At 43.7% G+C, this 17,320-nt stretch overlaps 1 protein-coding gene across 5 annotated transcripts in view; it reads right to left on the bottom strand.

Moving 5' to 3' along the window:
• FRMD5 (FERM domain containing 5) overlaps positions 1–17,320 on the bottom strand; it is a 263,050-nt gene that overhangs the window by 63,942 nt on the left and 181,788 nt on the right. The window lies entirely within an intron of this gene.

Raw genomic sequence — 17,320 nt, 5'->3', positions numbered from 1 at the left:
GGTTACATCACGCTTTTATACATAAAGAATTTGGGGGACTCTTCTTGGGACGTTGTATTTCCCAGCCATACAGGCCCGGACCAGCGGCGAGCAGGGTCCAGGGCTCCACAGGTCAGGAGGCAACGCCCCAGGGAGAGAACTCAGCGAGGCTCACGGAGGGAGGCACCCCGGACTCTGAGCTTACTTCAGAGCCTGTGTGGCTGCCTCAGGAAGGAAGGGCTTGCAACAGCCCCGTAAGGTTCCTGGCAATAACCACAAGCTCCTTACTCCCCTCCCCCGCCTTCACCTCAGCCCGTCCGGTGCCACCTCCTCGCTCACTGTCCGCGAGAGTCCCTCCTCACAATGGACTCTTGACCCGTCCTCTAAACCAGTCTGAAGGCCCTCCTAACTCCCCAGCCGGTGCCATGACTATTCATAAACATATTCGATTCCCTGCTAGACGGCGAGCTCCCTTCTAGTGGGACAACATCCAGTCCCTTTTCTGAAACCCATGGAGCCTTGCAGGGAGATGCTCACCACAGGCTGAGCACATACTGCACACTGATCCTGGAGCCAGGTCTGAAAACGGAGACGTCATAGGCAGCTGTGAAAACCCCAGGCCTGGGCGGGCAGCAGGTGAGCCTCGGGACGCTCATGCCTTGCGCAGCGGCCGAGTTCTCAGACTATCCTACACCTGCCAATGGTGCCTTCTGTGCTCGCTGCTGTCCCAAAGGTGAAGCAGCCCGATTAGGCAATGGCTGTTTGGACACATTAGTCATGCAACAGGTATCCTACACTGAAAAGCAGGTAGGTAACTTGCTTATCATCATACAGTAAGTAACGGAGCGGGGAACCAGACCCAGCAGCAGTGCCTCGGACACAAGGCATCCATTACAGACACACTGATCTCTCACGCGCTGCCAGGTACGTAACTGAAGAATAAGTGTACCTCGGGGAAGTCTGCTTACTTGAAAAAAGAAATGAAAGAAGAAAAGAGCACATATGCATGCTGTGTGGTGACTCTCTGACTTGGGGAGTGGGATCACAGGCGGAGGGGAAGGAGGTGGGTTTGGAAGGGAAGGGCTGTCGGGGAAGAGATGGTGGTGAGGGATTGGGGGGGGGGGCGGGGTTGGGGGGACACTTCTCAGGCAGCCAGGAGCTTTGGAACTTGTACTGCTCATCATGATGGATGAGCTACTCAACACAAGTGTGCCTCAGTTTCTCTAACTGCTTCCTTCTTCCTCTTGGTATGCAGGAAGGCTGGGAGGTTCTTATATTGCAGGTTCTGTTTACAAATACAAATACACCGCTTAGGGTCTCAGCTCTCCCAGCTGAGGGACCAGTAGCTGGTACACCCTCTGAAGAAGCCTATTCAGATCTCTGCTCTAGAGGCCTGTGTGCCAGACATGCTTCTGCAGAGTGGGGAGGGGCGGGGAAGGAAAATGTGACCAGTGAGGGACACATGCCTCCTTTAATGAGACTCTAAACCCATTACTTCTCTCCTCAAGAGAAAGGAGAGCACGTCCCAGTCTGGGGAGGAGATTGGCTTCACCCTTTAAAACATGCACGCACACTGCTGGTGGGAATGCAGACTGGTGCAACCATGTGGAGAACAGTGTGGAGTTTCCTCAAAAAACTGAAAATGGAACTCCCATTGACCCAGTAATCCCACTCCTAGGAATATATCCCAAGAAACTAGAAACACCAATCAGAAAGGATATATGCACCCCTATGTTCACAGCAGCACAATCTACAATAGCCAGAATTTGGAAACAGCCTAGGTGCCTGCCAGCAGATGATTGGATCAAAAAACTGTGGTACATCTACACAATGGAATACTATGCTGCCATAAAAAAGAAGGAATTCTCATCATTTGCAGCAACCTGGATGGAATTGGAGAGCATCATGCTGAGTGAAATAAGCCAATCAATGAAAGAGAAACACCACATGACCTCACTCATTTATGGATAATAAAGAACATTATAAACTGATGAACCAAAAGATAGATATAGAGACAGTAAAGCAACAAGCAGACTGTCAATTTACAGCGGGGAGGGGAGGGAGATCTGGGGGAGATAATACAATAGATCAACTGAAGGACTTGTATACATGCATATAAGTACAACCAATGGACATAAAACTCTGGGGAGGGAGGGTATGTATGGGAGGGAGGGAGGGAGGCAAAAAAAAAAATCAATAAAATATATATAAAAAAAATAAAACATGCACACACACAGATGTACACCTAAGCTTGAATTCTACAGGATCAAAGCTGGCGATGGATCCCTGGAGATGACGATTTTGTGGGCCCCCCTCAGCTGTCTCAGACACGCTTGGACACACACACACACACACACACACACACACACCCCTGGCACGGTCACATTAAGAGAGACATCAACGGAGCCTCTTGACCTCCATTTCACGGACGGCTCCTAAGTGATGCAGCAGAGGCCACACTCTCCCATTGGACGGGCCTGAGTCCCCAGAGTGAGCTCAGCTTGGGCCCAGCGTCCTGAGATGAGGATGAGATCTCGAACAACGAGGCACAGCTGGGATCCTCATCAGCCACAGCGATCTTAAGACTCTCAAATGGTTTCTCCAGCTGCCTTGCTCAGCCGTGTTAATAACCAGAGACAGAGGCTGGTGTTTAACAGACGAATGCTCTCACCATCTTTTCTGGTGCTCTGATTATGGGCAGAGCGACACTGACGGTGAACAATGGGATAATTTCCCACAGAATGCCCCTCGTGTGAACCGAGGCTGATTAATCTTGGTCTCTTTTCCTGAAACATGGTATGAAAACAGATAAAACTCAGGTGGTGCAGCCTGGAAATCAAAGAGGAAAAGCCCTTTAAAAACATTAGCATTATGATTACTAAGGCAAGAATACGTAAGAAAAAAGACTAGAAAGAAATAAGACCAAAAAGTATTAGTGTGTTAAGGTGCTGAGGTTAAGAGGGCTTTTCTCGAGTTTCTAAATATTCTGTGATGTGATTTTTTTAATAATAAAAATATCTATAAATAAAATAATTCCTGGTGCTCTCCGATTTCAAGCGGTAAATAGTTTGTGCTCTGGATAATTACACATAGATTATTGAATTCTCCACACACCAGATGCTATGATGTGTGGGAAAGCACCTTAGGTATAGTAGGGTAGTATCCATATATTTAGTATTGTTGTCCTCAATGTTTTTGAGAATTGGGCTACAATCTATTTGGAATGGCTCTCGTGTATTGCGGTGACAGATAATTCAGTACGGCTGAAGGGACAATTCATAATGCCACCAACCAAAAAATCCTTATACAAAAAAAGGGCTTGCCCACTATCTCTTTGAAAATGAAGGGAACAATACTTTGGACAAATTCTAGGTTGGCCAGACCTCTCTCTTATTTTGGGTGGAAGGCTGAACTGCTAAGGGGAATATTCAGCTAATCTGAGTCTGTACATGCCCACGCATATGTGTGTGTGTGTGTGTGTGTGTGTGTCAGAGCTGCCATGTGGTCAGACTGCCATAGTCTCCCATTCAAGCTGGCCAAAGTGTCTCTTCCAGGAGGAGTAAGATCAAACGGCAATCTGCTCAGCACAGCAAGCAGCTTCCTCCTGAGGTGGGAGAATCTGGAGCTGCCCCACATACGCAAATGCTGCACTGAATATATATCCCAAATACATTTTATCAGGAAGCCGGAGCAACACCAGCATTTATGCTTGGGCCAGCGCTCTATTATGTGGATTACAGTCCACTGGAATCAAATGAATACTCTCCACCACAGCTCAACTGTTCCTTAGACGGTGTTTAATGAGATTCCGCCCAGTGTCACAGCAGTGCTTATGTAATTACTCTATATAACTCCAATAGCATCTCAGCAGACTGCCTCTCAGCGCCCTGCTGCACTCTGGGTAGTCTGGAGGGTGGCCATCAAGCAGAGCTCTGCTTGGGTGACCGAGGCCCCGGCCCTGCAGAACAGCTCCAGGGAGGACTACACTTGCCTCCTTTCTCCAGAAGGAGTATCACAGAAAGCAAGGGAGCCTGCAGCGTCTAAGCTGGGTCCTCCCCTGTCAGGACCGTGAAGGGGGCACATGTGGCCGGCGTGCAGCCTCAGCCACAGGCCACTTGGAAGGTGGTGTTGCTGAAACCCTGGGACCGTCCATGAGGGAAGGGGAGTGAGTGGGAAAAGAGGGCGATGGAGTCAAACAATAGTTTGTTCACTTCCTTGGAGGAAACTGTAGGTTGGTGGGAAGCTGAATAAAGAAGAAAAAGTGCTGCTGAGAAAGAGGTTGGCTCTGGTCTTGGGAAGTTACCTAAATTAGGAAACAGGCTCTGATGCCTACTGCCGAGGCACCCCAGCACCAGGGTGGGGCCTTGGGAAATCCTCCTCCCCCTCCCCCAGCTCTGTTCTGTGGCTGAGAATGACCTTCTCCACCTGCAGTTCTGCTTCAGACTATGAGAGTGGGGGCCCAGAGCTGACGCCAGGGCCAGCATGAAACCCGGGGATTTGCCCTCCAGGCTGCCCAATGAAGGAATTCAATCATGAGGACGAAGAGGCACAGTTTTGATGTCTGCTAACGAGTTCTCAGAGTTCCCAGAATCTGCTAAGGCAGAGTGTGGAGGAGGGACAGGACCAGCATCACAAAGTCTTGGCTTCCCTCTGGTAACATGCCCGCCTTCAAGCAAGGCCCAGCCCTGGTGGTGGAGCTGAGGCGGCGGCATTAGGAAGCAATGTCACTCCTACTCCACAACCAACAACAGGCTTGGTCAGACAGCGACAGGAAACACAAATGGAGGATTCCTAGTCTGCTGGTCTGCTGTGGATTAATTTGTTGTACACGTTCGACTTCTTTGCTCAACACCACAGTCCATGTTGCTCCCTAAGCTGTGTAGACTCTTTGCCCTTTACACACCTGCCCCTCACATTTCATTTCTACCCCCCACCCCCATAACCATAACCTCACACCTTCCTACAATTCACACTCTTTGTGCAAAAGGAAAGACCTCTTAGCAAGTTTCCACAATGTGCCTTTCACTTGTTACTTCCATGGGTGGTATCATTTGCACTTAGGTGTTTTCATAGCAAGACTCTGGTAATCATAGTCATAGTGCATTTTTAACCCTTCAAAGGGTATTCTCAGTTATTATGGGGTTTCAGCCTCAAAATTCACAGAGACTGGCGGGATGGGCATGTTTCCAAATTTATAAAGGAAGCCTGGCTGGCATGGCTTAGGGGTTGAGCATTGATCTATGAACCAGGAGGTCACGGTTTGATTCCCTGTGGGCTCCATCTCCAGTAGGAGGCTTGATTCTCATCATTGATGTTTCTATCTCTCTCCCCCTTCCTCTCTGAAATCAATAAAAATATTTTTAAAAATTTATAAAGACAGAAAAGGTAACCACAGATTTTACATTTATGGCACAGGTGAAACCAGGCCCCAGGTTTCTGATCTTTACTCAAGGACTCATCCTATGAAAAAGTTCTGTGCTGCCTGGAGGAATCATCATTACAGAAGGATCTGGCAGAGCTGAGCTGCCTGTGATGGGAAGAAAGCTACTCAGCCAAGCCTTGCCAGTGCCCAGATTCCACTAAATATCATCAGGAAAAGGGCTACTCAGTTTATGCACTTCTCTTCCCTTCCTGCTCTCAGGCTGTCACTGGGAACTGGCACAAAACTGCACAGATTGTGATCTGGGCATTTTTCTGAGCCGGAGATGCCTCTGTCTGAATGATCACCCAGGGAGTGGAGGCCAGCTGGAGGCAAGCTCATCCATGCACTGGGCCCTGTCCCCGGCCCTGGGTTGTGCTGTCAGAGGCTACATTTACAGGCCCCATGTTATCCAATTGGCCATATGTGCTTCCCAACCCCAAGTCCAGGGGCTGAAAGCACAAGTAAGAATCTGGGGGCCGAAGTAAGGTGAGTAATAGTAAAGGGCAGGCATGAGAATGACACAACAAAGGTAAATGGATTGCTTTTTACTCACCCTGAGGGCATCGCCAAAGGTGTGGGATGGCAGGAATGGGTGTGGGGGAGGGAAGCTGACTCATCCTGGTTCCCTTGTCTGAACAACAACTGTGACCTTTTACTCAGCATTCCAGTAGCCTCTCTTTCTAAGAGCTTGGCACTGGCCACATCCCCCTTCTCCTGCTGCATGAAGTAGCCTATGGAACAGGCTGGAGGGTTCATGCCCTTTAATAAGGCTGTTCCCACCACCCTGTAAGGTCCAAGATGAAATTTATTTTTCTTCATGAAGACTTTTCTGATTCCTTCCAAGTAGCTATATTTTCTTCTTTTAAAGGCTCAAAACGTTCATCTCTAAAGATGTATTTTTAATTAATAAAAAAAATATATATTTTATTGACTTTTTTTTACAGAGAGAAGGGAGAGGGATAGAGAGCTAGAAACATCGATGAGAGAGATACATTGATCAGCTGCCTCCTGCACACCCCGCAGTGGGGAGGTGCCCGCAACCCAGGTACACGGCCTTGACCGGAATCGAACCTGGGACTCTTCAGTTCGCAGGCCGATGCTCTATCCACTGAGCCAAACCGGTTTCGCCTTTTTTAATTTTTTTAACAGACACTTGTGCAGCAGATTCGTTTCCCCACAAGGAGTAATCATTAGATTATTGTGTCCATTGGAGGTGGGAACTATCCCACTCATCTCTAATCACTGAAGCCCTTGCAATAATGCCTTGACTGTTGTGAGTGCTCCATGAATACTGTCAAACACATGTGAATTGTCCCCCTCCCCCCCCAATCTGTGCTGGGGCCTCTCCCTCTAGCCCCCCCCTCCCCCCATCTGTGCTGGGACCTCTAACAGTACCTCCCAGCATTCTCCCAGGTAGCCTTGAGCATGGGGAATGCCCCTCCATGGAAGTGACGAAGCAGAGGCACAGCCTGCATCTCTCATGGGTGTGGTGTACGTAAAGTTGGACAAGCTGATTTGCCGTTCGAATTAGGTGACGGCTGAGGTTCCTTCTAGTTCCACAACTATAATTAAAAAATTTTTGGCTAACTGAAAATAAGCGATTAGTGAATTTGGAGGGCGAATATTAAATACGGAATTAATGAATAAATGAAAAGGGAGTTGGGTGTTGTGGGTGAAGGAAAACACCAAAGAGTCACAGAAGGCTTGCTGGGATGATACAACGTAAGGTGCCCTGTGATTAATGGGAAGAACACTTCCCAGGTAAAGTGGGTGTTTCCAGTACAACAGGGTCTGGTATAGGAAATGTCCCGAAGTGAAGCCAAGAGAATATAATAAAGTGACAAGGAGAGCACAGTGACAGCGCCGAGGGGAAATAGGTGACAATCTGCAAAGACAGTGAACTCACAGACACGGTGTGTGCAGGGCCGGGCGAGGTGGTGTTTTACATTAAGTGTGGGCTTTGGAGTATTATAGTTTAGTACTGGCTGCCATGCTTACTCCCGTGACTTTGGCTACATTATTTAAATTCTCTAGTTTTAGTTTCTTTATGTTTACCATGAAGATAGATCTGCATCTTCCTGTGAGACTGAATGAGATACATGATGTAAAATGTTTAGCACGGTGCCTAATCCTCATTCATTTAACAGATATTTATTGAGTATCTTGAATGTGCTATAGTATGATAAGCATTTTACATGGTAAGTAACCAGAAAATAGAAGCTGTAATTATTATTATTATTATTATTATTATTATTAAATAAATCTTTATTGTTCACATTATTACAAAAGTTCCTCATTTTTCCCCCTCCATTGCTCCCCTCCGCCAAGTTCCCATCCCTCCCTCTGCCCTTTCCCCACCCCCCATTGTCCTCATCCATAGGTGCACAGTTTATGTTCAGGCTCTTCCCGCACCCCCCACTCCTCTTTCCCCCGAGAATCGTTAGTCCACTCCCCTTCCATACCTCTGATTCTATTATATTCAACAGTTAATATTGTTCATCAGGTTTATTAATTCCCTTGGTTTTTAGATTCACTTGTTGATAGTTACATATTTGTTGTTCATAATTTTTAAAAAATATATTTTATTGATTTTGTACAGAGAGAAAGGGAGAGAGATCGAGAGTTAGAAACATCGATGAGAGAGAGTCATCGATCAGCTGCCTCTTGCACACCCCCTACTGGGGATATGCCTGCAACCAAGGTACATGCCCTTGACCGGAATCGAACCCGGGACCCTTCAGTCCCCAAGCTGACGATCTATCCATTGAGCCAAACTGGTCTCGGCATGTTGTTCATAATTTTTATCTTTATTTTCTTTCTCTTCCTAAATAACCCCTTCAGCAATTCATATAATTCTGGTTTGGCGGTGATGAACTCTTTTAGCTTTTTTTTATTTGTGAAGCTCTTTATCTGGCCTTTGATTCTGAGTGATAGCTTTGCTGGGTAGAATATTTTTGGCTGTAGGTTCTTATTAATCACCTTGAATATTTCTTGCCATTCCCGTCTGGCCTGCATGGTTTCTGTTGAGAAATCAGTTGACAATCGTATGGGTGCTCCTTTATAGGTAACTACCTGCTTTGTTCTTGCTGCTTTTAATATTCTCTCTTTGTCTTTTGCTCTTGGCATTTTAATTATGATGTGTCTTGGTATGGTCCTCTTTGGGTTCCTTTTGTTTGGCATTCTGTGCGCTTCCTGGACTTGTAGATCTAATTCTTTCCCCAGGTGTCACTATTTCTTTCAGTATGTTTTCGATATCTTGCTCTCTGTCATCTTCTGGGACACCCATAATTCTGATATTGGTTCGCTTGAAGTTGTCCCAGAGGTTTCTTACACTATCTTCAACTTTCTGGTTTCTCTTGTCTTCTTGCTTCTGCGAAGGAGTGTCCTCTGGCTTTTTGTGTTCCAAATCTTTGTCTTGATTTTTGCGATCTTCCATTCTGTTTTTAGGACTCTGTATAATATTTTTTATTTCAGACAATGTATTCTTTATTTCTAGTTGATCCCTTTTCATATCCTCATAGGTCTCACTTATTTTATCGGTCTTTTCTAGGAAATTCTTGAAAACCCTTATAAGCGTGGTTTTGAACTCTATATCCAGTCGTTTTTTGTCCTCCATTTGCTTCGTTTGTGATATGTTTCCTTGTCTCGGAATTTTCGCTGCTTCCCTGAGTTGGTAGGGTGGCTTTGTGTGTTAAGGTGTCCTATATGGTTCAGTGGGTCAGCCTCCCAATTATCTGAGGTGGACACTCTTGGTGCACCCCTTTGTGGACTGTGTGTACAGCCTTTTGTAGTTAGGTCTTAATTGTTGTTGATAACACTGGGAGGAACTGACCTCCAGTCCAATTGGCTATGCTGGGAGACAGCCTTATTCAAAAGACTCTGTGCACAGCTTGGATGGGGTGGAGTTTCAGGGTAGAGCCTACAGCCTTGGCTTCCTGTCTGCCCCGCCCTATGAGGTTCCTGAGTCTCAGTGTTCCTCTGTCCTTTGGTACTCGCTGCAAGCACCTCTGAGAGAAAGGTGCCCTCAAGTTTCACCCACTACCAGTCTAGTCTCTCCCCCAAAGAACCTAGAACTGGGGTTCAGTGTAGTTGGAAGTGGGGTTCAGTGCAGTCCAGAGCTTTTGTCTCCTTCCCACTAGGGCAATCCAGCCACACAGTCAACAGTCAGTCTTCTGCATGCAATGTGCGTGACTCTGGGGCTCTGCCTTTCGCCGCTCCCCTGAGTTTCTGCCTTACAGCCCAGATTCCCTCCGTATGAGCCTGGGTACCCAGGGTCTGGTCTAGAACTGGGGTTCAGTGCAGTCGGAGCTGGGGCTCAGCACAGTTCGGAGCTTTTGTCTCCTTTCTGCTAGGGCAATCCAGCGGCACAGTCAACAGTTCATCCTCTGCGCGCAATGTGCACGACTCCAGGGCTCCGCCTTACAGCCTAGAATCCCTCTGTATGAGCCTGGGACCCCATGGTCCCACCCAGAACTGGGGTTCAGTGCAGTTGGAACTGGAGTTCAGCACAGTCCGGAGCTTTTATCTCCTTCCTGCTAGGGAACGCCAACCAGGCACTCAGCCGCCCCTCCTCTCTGACTCAGTCCTCTCCCCACATGCGCACTGTGTCTCCATACCTTAGGCTTTTACAGTTCCTCTGATTTTCCTTCTGGTTTTCTCTTTCCTTCTAGTTGTAGAATTTCCAGTCAGGCAACTTTCCTATAGTTCTGGATAATGTCCACTCTATTTTAGTTGTATTTTTTGAAATTGTTGTGTGAGGCTGCAGTTAGGCATTTACCTATGCCGTCATCTTGGTTTCTCTCCCAGAAGCTATAATTATTATTAGCCAAAGGGACAATGCCTCCCCTTTCTGCATCCCCCATTGCAAATGATGTCCCTTTTGATTCTGGAACTTAGAAGAAAAAAAAAAAAGATATTTAACTGTATATGTGAGTTCATTTATTTGCGTTTGGTATATCTTTCTCAAAAAAATAAAACAAGCCAAACACCTGTCCTCAGCTGTTGGTGCACTGTACTAGTAAATGCAAATTAAGCAACAAGACCTTCCTTAAAGTCTCAGCTCTTTCTTTCACACAGCCTCTCGTTGTGCACAGCAGCAGCAGCCACAAGCCACACACAGAGCCTTCTCTTTCCTTGGAAAGTCATTTCTTGATGTGGTACCCAAGAGACATCTTGAAAGAGACATGTATGGTCATGTGTCCCCACTCCAGGGACAGTCTTCTCCTGTGGATGTGAAACAGGCTTTGGCAGCTGCTCGGTATCGTTAGACCAAGGGCAAGTCAACTGCTCTCTCAGGCTTGAAATAAAGTTATCATCTCAAACAAAAAATATGAAGTATTTGACCAGGAAAAGGCAGCCAATGGAGATCCAGTTATCATGAGGAATTTTATTCTCTTTTTCTTTTTTTGAGGGATTTCTTTTTGATCTTAGGAGTTTTCTTCACTGAATACCCAAAAGTCTGTTTGCATGTATGTATGACTGTGCAGAAATAGGTACACAAGGTATTATGGAGAAACTGCTAAAAGGCTTTGCAAAAAAAGCTGTGTTTCTGCACGTATAGGTCAGCAAACCATAAAACTTGTGTGCTTTTGTTAAGCACACAACTTCTTAATACATTTCATGACCAATCAATCTATGGGGTAAATTTATTAGTTTCCAATAAAGGAGCAAATTATTCTTATAAACAGTATGTTGCAATGTTTTCCAATGAGCTGTCTTGATTCTGCAATCAAGAATAAAGTAGCAACTCCATAGACTATTTTCTTGAGGTCTTGGCTATAGGAGAGAATCAAAATGTTTTCAGAATCGCAGATGGATAATTTGGGATCAACTTGGGGTTCAGGTATTTTGGTGGAAGTTCCCCACAGATAAGGCAAAGACATAAGGATAAAGTAACATGCAAACAAGGACTCCAGGAAATCACTCACAGCTGCACTTCCTCAAGCCTGGGGTAAGAAGAAAGGATGGTACATGTTTCTCTAATAGTTGGAATATGATTCCATCACACCTAGAGTAGATCCATTTCCAAAGTAATGCTTGGTTTTCTTTAATCCTGTTTATTCTTAATTGACATAATAATCTCTATGCAGGTTAAAGTATTTTCTCTCCTAAATTGATAAAACCTTACAGAGAAAATTGCTTTAGGGGAAATCACTTCAAATGTCAAGTAACTCCAGGGATTAATCTTGGAATTTATGTTTCTATTTTTAATGTTTTAATCCTGACATATTTTTCTCCCTTAAGTCCCTTCAAGTATTGAAGGTACTTACTAGTATGAGCTCTTTACTTACTAGTAAAACAGCTCATCAGAAGGGAAATTAGAATTTCCTTTCTCATTTAGTTCTTTTAAATTCAGTTCTTTTGTGGGATGCTGTGAAAAAAAAATACATAAAATCAAGCCAATCAAATCAAATACATGAGGTGAGATGACATATTTTCTGCTCCAAAATTTTCAACATCTCAGTTGCTTTGAAACATCTGCTAAAAAAAAAAAAGATTGAATGAAATAATCTCACAAGTCATTCAGTCTATGATCTTGCTCTTGGGTCTTATGACAACTAAAATATTGTCCAAATGCAATCGCCTAAATTAGTGTTTCTGAACCTTAACTTTGCAACACTCCAAAGCATCAAACAAAATTAATTTTAAACCATTTTAATTTGTTAAAGATGCCATATAACACTTTCTGGAGTGTGCATGTATCTCCTTCCAAAAAGGCTGGAAATTAGGAATCTAGGAATTTCAGAAGAGATACAAGCAAGCAGGGGATTGCTAATGTCCATTAGTAGTTGGCTGTCATTTAGACAACTTTATATTTAGTTTTTTTCTCTTCTTTCTCTGTAGCATTGATCGTACGTACTGTTATCCCATTTCTTCTAACTGTATCCTCTGTGAAAATGAAAAATTACCATCCTCTGTCCCTTATCTCTAGTATCAGGAGCCAGTTAAGTCAACCTTTGTGAGGAGAGTAAGTATCTTTCCTCATCATTGCCTTACCAGGTGTCTTCAAACTACAGCCCGCGGGCAACATGCGGCCCGCAGAGGAGTCTGATCCGGCCCGCCAGGTTTTTTGGGCAGTGAGCGCAGCCGAGGTGTTACAGTAGGAATTAGTAGTTCATATAGTCCGGCCCTCCAGCTCTCTGAGGGACCGTGATCTGGCCCCCACTTTAAAAAGTTTGAGGACCCCTGGAATGGATTCACATGTTTTGCAGTTTGCCAAGTGCATATTCACAAAAATTCTCAGCATTTTAAAAATTATTATTTTTTACACAAGTGAAAACTGAGTGAGGCTAAGTGTCACCTATTAAAGTATTTGTGATAATTTCTAATTAGGTGGCTAGAAAATGCTGAGGAGGAGCTCACATACAGGTTTTCTACTCCAAATCCTTGACTGTCCCCACTTTCTCACTGATCTCACACACGTGTGTCATTTGCATTACTTGATTTAGTTTTTCTCTCAGTGCCTTTCAGTCACGCAGACCCAGGAGTTACACTCCAGTGACATGCAGTGAGAGCATGACACTTGACTTTGTTGTGCTCTTGACAAACAGCCTTTTTAAAAAGCCTCTTCTCCTTGATTATTAATTCAACTACCAGTCTTCCCTGATTCCCAGTCCTTTTTCCTGTGTTTCCTTGGGCTAGCAAGCACATAAGCATCATTGCTTACTATATTTTCCCTCTTTAACACAGTGACCGTTTATTGAGTCTTTACCGTGGGTGAGATGCTATGCTTACCTCATTTCCCTTAATTCTCATATAAAACCACGAGGTATGCATTATTATTCTTTTTTAAAGATGAAGAATGCATCACTTACTAACCTATTTGGAATTTTTTCTAGAATATATCTAAAAGAACTTGAATTTTGTCTTTCAGGTTTCTCTTTGTCCGATTTATGACAAGCGTGCGTTTTCTTTTTGTAAAGTAAATTAAGGAAGCACTAAATGTCAATCCAAAGAGTGAAAGGCCTTGTTGCTTTACACTCTGTTAGTGAGTTCTTATTGGGGTTATTGCTCGGGGCCTGTTCTTTCCTGCACGGAGTTCTCTGTGACTAACACTCACCACCTGGATCACAGACCCCATAGATACAGAAATGTCCTAGTCCTGGACGTGTGCCTCTCTGTGGGCTGGCTATGTCATTCCAGCCACAACTGGCACACCAGCTACACTGACGTGAGCTCCTCTATCCATTCTCTAAACCACACATGTCAAACACAAGGCCCGCGGGCCAAATCCAGCCCGCCAGGCCTTGCAATGTGGCCCGCACCGCGATGTCATCACTGCACTCCGCTGCGTTCCATCACAATGACAGTTTATGACTGTTCAGTAAACCAATTGGGCCCGTGATTTAGGCTGGATTTTAGATTTTGGCCCCTTCTCTGATTGAGTTCGACACCCCTACTCTAAACAGAGTAGGAAAGATAAGGCCTTCCCCTATTTCGGTACAAAGCCTAACACCCCCTGCCAGACACCCTCTCCACAGACTTCTGTGCTTTCTTACAAATTCCAACAACCTCTAGTGACTAATTATGAAAGAAGTTTCTCTCCTTGGACCGCCTAGCTCACTGCCTCAATTCCTCTCAACAGAGCCATCTGTTAGCCAAGGACTCAACATCAAAACATTCTTTGATGAGTCACAATTACTGACAAGTACAATGTGAGCACTGCCAGGAGGATAAATTTAACACTACTCAAATATTCATCACGGACTAAATAAAGAGCCTTTTAGGTTTTCAAAAAACAAAATATTTTAAGCTATAAAAAACTGCTTGGCTTTAAAAATAAACTAAATACAGTCCTGGTAGTTGCGAGGAAGTTGATTGGAATGGAGGCTATTGTTAGCAAAGCTGATTATTATGTGTGTGAACAGAATCCTGATTGATTTTGATAGTTGAAATGGAAAACTGCAAATAGAGTAGCGAGGTGAGCACCATGTGCTGGGAGATTAGACAGAAGACGTATGACGTTCGCTGGGACATCACCTACTTCATGTCTCTAGCCCCTACGATTACCAAAACCCCTTCCAGAGCTAAGGCTCCATCATTCTGAGTGTGTCCCTGGGCTGCTTCTAGGATTCCAAGAGGACCCTACTGATAATAATACCTTCTGTGCTGAGATTCCTGGAATCTCAGATATTTTTCTGGACATTCTTGCTTGTTAAAAGACTTACAAGACAGTGAATGGACTTAGGCAATATTTCTTTTCCCTGTTAATGGGTCCTAGTTGGCAAGACCCATTGCCTATTGAAAGAGCAAGTTACTTATATCCACACTCACTAAACTTCTTCAGTAAGATGATTATTTTTAAAAAATGAGATTGGTAGAATGGAAACCAACAATTCTCCTTCAGTCTGTTTTGCAATCAATAAAAGATAAATTAAAAAGAGCTCAACAGTAATGAGCAGTAGAAAAAAATATATAACTTAGACTGAGTCCCTTTTTATGACTCAAGACTGAGCAGCAAAAATAGATAAATTGAAGTCTAATAACATGCTTGGAAAAAATGTAACCCATGTAAAATTGTTGTTTTAACATTATTTGTAAGTGCAACTTCTATTATAACTAAAATTAAATAAGATCACTATTCATTGATTCAAAGAAATACAAAGGAAGGAAATGTTCATATGCTATGCATGACCATCATGGATTATAAGATTCTACTTCAGTTCAGTTAATATTCCCCCCCTAAATGTTAATGAAAATGTCTCCTATGTGCAAAGCACTGGGCCTTGAGGTGAAAAGATATAAAAGTCACACTTTTTGCCTTCTAAAAGTTTATAATCCAATTGGACAAGCTAGGAAGAAAGTTAAGTAACACAGGGATCATTAACTATTTAATATAACAATAAAAGTATGTCATGGCCGAAACCAGTTTGGCTCAGTGGATAGAGCGTCCATCTGCGGACCGAAAGGTCACAGGTTCGATTCCGGTCAAGGGCATGTACTTTGGTTGCAGGCACATCCCCAGTAGGGGGTGTGCAAGAGGCAGCTGATGGATGATTTTTTCTTATCGATGTTTCTCTCTATCTCTCTCTCTCCCTCTCTGTAAAAAAATAAAATAAAATATATATATTAAAAAAGTTATGTCATGAAGGAATATATGATTAATTGTCAAATCCAACATAATAAAAACCAAGAAAAGGCATACTATATGGGCTAGAAAGACTTAGGAAGATTTGGAAGAAGAAGGGTTAAGGCTGATTCGTAGGGATTGATAAAATCTGGACAGACAGGGAGAAAGGGGCATTATTGTTATATTTTAAGTGGAGGAATGAGAAACAAAAACACCAGCGGTGCTTGGAACCGAAGGTTTGAGAACGTGTGTGGTTTGAGGTAGCTGAAAAGGCAGGTTAGAGACCAAGTGTTTGAGGGGTGGGGTAAGCAAGCTGGTTTCAATCCCATGGGCAGTGGGGATCCGGGAATGGCTTTGAGCAAGGGAGCCATGTGATCTAAGTGGTGTTCCAGGAAGACTTCTCTTTAGTCACAGAAAGATGGCAGAGGGGCGGAAGAGGCAGGGTTGACTACAGGAGCAGCTCTGATACCCAGTGGAAGCAGAGAGAAAGAGGAAGAAGATACTTTAGTTTTGTTCTGATTCAACAGGTTTAGGAAGATTTGGATTTGGCCTGGTTGAAACTGGTTTAATTAAGTACAAATTTAGGGTAAATAAAGCACAAATAACTTTGAATAGGCTTATAGTTCAATTAATAATTTAATTTATAGTTTTATATAACTTTATAGGTTATGTAGTATTTTCAGAAATAATCATTCGTTTACTCTCATAACACCCTATGAGCTGGACACATTTGGCATGGTTTCCATTTTTCAGATGCTGAAACAGAGTTTTGAAGACCTGCAGTAACTAACAGAAGGCTATGCTGTTAACACATTGTGGTACTGAGACCTTCATATAATGGGCTTCTGATTCCATATTTCATGCATCTGCTATTTACCATATTCATCTAAAAAATGTTTTGATTTTTTTCCATTTTGCAAGTCCATCTTTTTTTAATGGAAAACTTAAAAAATACACAGAGGCAGAGAGAACAGTATAATGAACTCTTATATGCCTATTGCCCAGTTTTATCAATGATAAACTCATAACCAATCTTGTCTCATCTGAACTCCACTTACTCCCAATTATTTGAAGCAAATTCTCCAAATCATATCATGATTCTTTAAGGCCCAGATAGTATTTTTATCTTTTTTAAAAAAAAAATGTTTTTATTGATTTTTGGAGAGCGGGAGAGAAATAGAGAGACACAAACATCAGTGAGAGAGAAATCTCATTGATCGGCTGCCTCCTGCATGCCCTTTACTGGGGATTGAGCCTGCAGCCCAGGCATGTGCCCTGACCAGGAATTGAACAATAATCTCCTAGTTCATAGGTTGATGCTCAAACACTGAGCTGGGCTTAGATTATATTTTTAAAAAGAATTTAAAAGTAATTGTACTCCTTACAAATTTTCCATCTGTACTTTTTTCCCCCTTCAATTTCTCGACCTTTTTTTTTTTTTTTTTACTATAATTTTAGAGAGAAGAAGGGAGAGAGAGGGAGGAAGGGAGGAAGAAAGAGAGAGAGGTTGCTTACTGCATGTGCCCAACCAGGGAATTAACTCGCAACCCAGGTATGTGCCCTGACCAAGAATCAAATTGTGACCTCCTGGTTCATAGCTTGACATTCAACCGCTGAGCCACACTGGCTGGGCTATCTTTACCTTTCGCTGAAAAAGGAAGAGGATGTGTGCTGCCTTGCAGAGTACTCCTTTTCTTACCAAGATGCGAGAAAGTGCAGAGAAAAACAATTGACCCCCTTTCTCAGGAGAATTTCCTGGGGATTTCATTTTTTTAAGCTGCCTCTGGTACATGGAAAATGCTTCCTTTCCTCTCCTGACTCCTATTCTGTATGTTGCTTTTTTCCAGGCT

Source organism: Pipistrellus kuhlii, unplaced genomic scaffold (genome assembly GCF_014108245.1).
Source record: "Pipistrellus kuhlii isolate mPipKuh1 unplaced genomic scaffold, mPipKuh1.p scaffold_m20_p_1, whole genome shotgun sequence".
Taxonomy (NCBI): Eukaryota; Metazoa; Chordata; class Mammalia; order Chiroptera; family Vespertilionidae; genus Pipistrellus; species Pipistrellus kuhlii.
Note: the sequence above shows the minus strand (reverse complement) of the source record. Positions and strands in the feature narration are given on the sequence as shown.